This window comes from Hibiscus syriacus, unplaced genomic scaffold (genome assembly GCF_006381635.1).
Source record: "Hibiscus syriacus cultivar Baekdansim isolate YM2019G1 unplaced genomic scaffold, ASM638163v2 tig00111128_pilon, whole genome shotgun sequence".
In the NCBI taxonomy this organism is placed as follows: domain Eukaryota; kingdom Viridiplantae; phylum Streptophyta; class Magnoliopsida; order Malvales; family Malvaceae; genus Hibiscus; species Hibiscus syriacus.
The window spans coordinates 447,018-452,706 of record NW_024062989.1 but is presented as its reverse complement, the minus strand read 5'-3'; the positions used below and the strand labels follow the sequence as shown (position 1 = coordinate 452,706).

At 34.5% G+C, this 5,689-nt stretch overlaps 1 long non-coding RNA gene across 1 annotated transcript; it reads left to right on the top strand.

Annotated features, from left to right (window-relative positions):
• The first annotated feature begins 4,011 nt into the window (after positions 1–4,011).
• LOC120154348 lies at positions 4,012–5,044 on the top strand. The gene is made up of 3 exons (XR_005518878.1): positions 4,012–4,264; positions 4,465–4,496; positions 4,976–5,044. It is a non-coding gene; the product is annotated as an uncharacterized LOC120154348 (long non-coding RNA).
• Positions 5,045–5,689: the final 645 nt, after the last annotated feature.

Sequence of the window (5,689 nt, the reverse complement as noted above, 5' to 3'; positions counted from 1 at the left end):
GCTGTGTTAGGGTTGGGAATAGGAATAGGCATTTTGGTGGAAAAGGATTTAGCTATGCACTCGACCATCATGGCCTTGACGAGCTTTCTCTTCGCCGGGAACACGCTTCCTTTCTTCTCCCGAAACCAATATGATGGCTCTTTTTGGCCTCCGTCTGCCTCTGCTCGGGCGGCTTCTCCTTCCCCACCTTGGTTTCGCCTAAACTCCATGCTTCTTGTGAAATGTAACCAAAATCTGGGGAAACTTATAGGCTAAGAATGACTGTATACTTTTCTCACACAATACGTCCAAAAACAAATCTTACTTTGCCACTTGTCACATATCTCACTGCACTGCTAGAGGCTAAGGGTGTTCAAATCCGGGTACCCGATTCCCCGAATAGCATATTTATCGGTCCATGACCCGACCCTTTAAGTTCGGGTATCCTTAAAACTCTGGTATCATATTTTTGGCTCAAGGGTACCCGGTTCACAGACTTTTTTTATTTTTTAATTATTTTTTTTTAAAAAACCCACATAAAAAATAAATAAAATTTAAAAGTTCAGAATATACAATTCATATAAAAAATAGTGATTTAAAGTTAATTATATATATATATATATTAAAATTTATTTTCAAAGGAAAAAATTAAAAATATTAAAATCAATCATGATTTTTCCTTTGAATCTCTATTAACAAATTAATAAAAGTTTTTTTAAGAAAATTAAATCTTAAAACTTTTAAGTTAAAAGTACATAATATAAACCTATACAAAAATAAGAATTTAAATTTAGTTTGAAGGTAAAAATATTAAAGAACATAAAATAAAAATATAATTTAAATTAATATATATATATATATATATTAAAATTATTGGGCCGGGTTGGGTACCAGGTAACAAAAAATATTCAACCCAGAATCAGCTCAACTACTCGGAGAAAATTACCTGCCTAGATCGGATAATTTTTTTTAAAATTATTTACATAGACATAATATATCTACTAGTATAAAGGGGGTTTGATGATACTTAATTATACATGAAAATTGAGAGAATGGTGCATACTTCTCTATATTTCCCTAAGTTATTTTAAATTACTTGTCTTCAAAAATAATTTTCATCTTAAAAAATTATAATTTAAAATTTCCCAACTCACTAATATTCTTTACTTCATATCTAACTATAGATTTATTAATTTGAAAATGAACTGTAACAACATAAAATATAATTTAAATAGTCTCATTTATCCATGTTATAAATACGAGAAAATCTAATATATATAAGTAAACTTGAACAACATCTATTTCCCCCTCTAAGACAGGATAATCATTAAGATGTATGATATATATGGGCTCATATCATACATCTTAATGATTATCCTGTCTTAGAAGGAAACAGCATCACAATTGGACCAATACAATTTTTTTTTCTAGCTTTGATTTTTCTTTCCCCCAATCAATTGGTTGCTGATTGTTATTTACATAAAAGAAAATAACAACTAGAAAAGAAAAGCTTGGTTGTATTAGTATATTAAACTCAAGTGCAGTTAATTTGTCTAATTTCCATTCATGAATGAGATGCTGAAGGTGCTATTAGTCCCAATGGCGTTGTATTAGTTTTCTTATATATAAAACTTGTAGTTACCCTATTATGTTAACCTATTGTGCCATACCATGTCAATTTTTTTTATATAAATACAATCATATTCATCATGTATAATCCAAATTCAATGGGACCTCTCCCATATATATATAATACTCATCAAAATATTTCAAAGAAAATGTGACCCCTCCCAATCTCTTAACTGCTCCGTGGTCCTAAGGCATGCATTCTCAAGAATCTTTGAAGTCTCCAATACATTAATGTATAAGAATGGATCATAAGTTAATGTGCCGAGACCAAAGTCAAGGAAACTTTGCCAGCTTAACCCCGAACCCTAATTTTTATTTAGATTTTGTGACATCATTTATTTGGATCATAATCTTGAGTGGAAAATGCATGAAAATTTCTACCAAGGTTCCAATGGGATGGGACCCAAAATAAAAGCAAATCCTTTGACCCTCCACTTCAATCATAAGAAGACAGCACAAGATCATGACGATGACTATGTTGATGCTGACCATCTTCATCAAGTTTCTGTGGCTAGAGTAATTTCATCCAGCTGTAATGCTTTGGAAGAAATAGAGCAACATTTTTGTACTTACTAATGCCAATTATTCAGAAAGGGAATTCGATGTCTTACTACTTCAGAGAATTAGATGAATTGGACAAACATCTCATTGCATAACAGACAATAAAGAAATGGTCAGCATTGAAGTACCTATAGATTGTTCATTGGTGATTAGAGAAAAGAAAGAGACACCAATGTCTATTGAATGGAGTGGTTTGATGCATTTCGATTTTAAATATAGTCGACACCTGCAGTATACAACACCAAATTTTGGCCATTGCAGTCATAAATGAAAAAGTGAAAGTGAAACTTAAAAACGAATCTACTTTCTGGATAATTAAAAACTTCATTGATGAATCCACGGAAAACAGGAAACTCTACATTGCAAAAGCTTCAAAACACAAGAAGAAAATGCAGTGTAGAATTGCATATAGACATATAACCAGTTGAAGCTAGCGAAAGAAACGCAGAAGAAAACGATTTTCCTCTTAATTAAGTCACTCTAACTCCCATGGAGGAATGTATGAGTGGCTGCTGTAAACAAACAACTTATGCCTTTTTTTCCTATACTTGAGAATGCCCCAGGAATTGAATTCTTGAGATTGAGAACCAGAAAAAGCTGCTGGAATTTTGTTGAGGATCAGAGGAACCAACATTAAAACTGTTCTATGATATGGCCTGTAGCATATATTCACAATTTCAACATGGTAGCTGTTGATTCTACATATCGGCTGGTTTGGTGATGGAACATTCAGGCGAACACCTGTCCGAGGATGATGTAGTTGTAGGGGAAATCCTGGTATTCTTGGCATTCCCACAAGACGCCATCTTCACCACTTCACCGGAGCTAACAGGATTGCAGAAGGCGTGAAAAACATAAGAGACAGAGTTTAGGAATTGATTGAATATCATCCTCTTCACTGATCTCCTCTTAGGTGGATGACCCCCACTTCTTCACTTTGAATCCACCAGCTTCTTCAGCCATCCCTTCTTCATAAAGTAATTGTGGTGTTTGAACAGTAATGCATGCCAAAAAAAGGGTTGGAAACCAATTGAGGATATATAGCACTATGTAGTTAAAGAAAGAGTTCGATTGCGTAACGAGGTACGTGTTGCTTTTAATGCCTTTTCCTTTGTATCAGCTGGGGGACACCCCAGACTTTTTCCATTTGTGTTTCAATACCAAGAAAACATGATCTGATGTCAAGGTGTGAAAACTTTAAGGTCTCGTCATTTTGCCCAGATATATTCCTCGAAGCCAGTTACTTGGAAGATTCAATTATTTATTCAGCAAGTATCCATGGTTTGAGAGATTGACAGAGATAAAAAATTTAAATTTTTATATTTTATTAATAATTTATTTTTGTTTCTTAAAATCTTATAAATTTATCACATAATATAAAATTTTAGGTCCGTAGAGACAGTAACTGAGAAGTGCAGTTGTAGTGTAATAGAGGCGGCTGGTAGTCCCATTACCGATTGGATCCCAAAGCTCACCGCCCATTGAAGAAGTAGTTAGATGTGAAAGCTTTGGAAAGATGGTTTAAAGCGCAAAATCCAAAGCCTGAAAGTGCTACATTCTTATCTATTACTACTCTTTCAACCATCACATTTGTGAACGCTCGGGCAGCATAATATTTAATTTAGGTTAGGTCAGCTCAACATGCATGTTTAGGTGTGCAGCAGAAACCACACTCTACCTTCATCTACTCTGATAATATTTCAGTTTCTGATGCACTATAATTATGATTGGAATATTTTTTACTGAAATAATAATAATATTAATTATTGAAATTAGATTGTTTTACCAAAATATACCTTAATAAAAAGTTAATTTCTTAATTGGGGAGAAAAACTCGTTGAGTTGAACTTAGATTTTCTTAATTGATTTATTTACTAGGCTTTGATTGGTAGTTTTGTTTTCATTTTGCCATACTTGGTATGATGTATTTGTTCTAATAGCTAGTCTCTTTTGAAGGATGGGAAATATCGTGAAGCACTTGGGAAGTGGGAGGCGGCTCTTTATTTGATGCCTGAAAATGCAGTTTTGTTTGAACAGAAGGCACAAGTTCTACTTGAACTTGGGGATGCATGGAGTGCATTGAAGGCAGCGTCTTGTTTGTCTCGGTTACTTTTCACTTGGTTGTTTCTCAGTAACATTGTCCAAATGCTTCTTTGATTTAAAGCTCCTTCAATAAGATTATAAGTTATTGAACATGCTTCTGCGTTTCGATATATAATGTGATATGTCTTGTTTGTGTTGCCAATATACTAGTTCAAAACTTTTGTCGGCTTATCTGTGGATTCCACTTGGCAGGGGCAACTGAATTGGAACCATCATGGGCCGAGGTATGTCAAGCTTGTAACCTGAATGCAATGTCAAATGAGAAGCTTTGTAACATGCCTTGAGAAACATCATACCCCCATTATAATTATGTTCCATAAACACAACACTCATATTTCTCAAACGATTTGGATACGTGCAAAATTTGAGCTCATTCATGTTGTTTTACACCTGGTACTTTGTAGTCTATCATCAACTGATGATGACCAGAAAGCACAAATTTAGCTAATGATGAGGAAAATAATTTGTATATCAATCCATAGAAGTGATTCACTTTCCACATGACAGCTGTTTTCCCTAGATTTCCAATGCCTGCTCTATTTTGGTGGTTGCTAGCTAATGCTGAGATATTTCAATTGAATGTTTTCTCTGTTAAATGCTTCTTAAAAGCAAATGTTTAGTCGAAATACCTTTCTGTTATTGTAGCGTTCATTGTAAGCCAAAGCACCCTTTTGTTACGTATGAGGTTGTATTTGTTTTTCAGGCATGGGTCACTCTTGGTAGAGCAAAATTAAACTTTGGAGAGCCTGATAATGCCATTGAGAGTTTTGACAGAGCAGTAGCTATACGTTTTCGATACTTATCATTCGAGTTACCTGTCCATGCCTTGTATTTTGATGAGGTATGCTTTATCAGATCTTCAAGCTACTGCTTGTATTTCAGAAGTCCAATGTTTCTCTGGTTAAACTGGTCTTGAGCCTTGTATAAATTCTCCCAAAGAATGTATAAAAATATTAGGCATTGTTAGAACATCCCTTTGTCAAGTTAAGTTATCTTTACGAATGACAATGAAATGGAAAATGGAAAAAGGAAGAGAAGTTGATGGCGTAAATCATTAAATTATGCATGCTCTAAAGCAATTCTTCTCTTGTATTTCTTTTTTGCTTATGTTCTTCAAACAATCCTAGCTTAAAGTCTTGCCTTGGCAAAGCACAGGCTTCTTAATTTTCCTGGTTGATGACGTCCGACAAAGCTACTCCTGGAATACCTCTGTTTTAGGTTCCATATAATGCGGGAGCTTGGCCCTACAATATTCTATCATTTTTTTCTCCGTCGGCTATTCGCCAAACTCATCCTTAAAACTTACAAAGGCGCATGGCATCTCACCCCAGCCGCCTCCTTTTCAGTGTGATTCAAAACGACATTCGAACGAAATGTAAACTCGAAATACCCCTCCTCAGCGACAAGGGTTTATGCT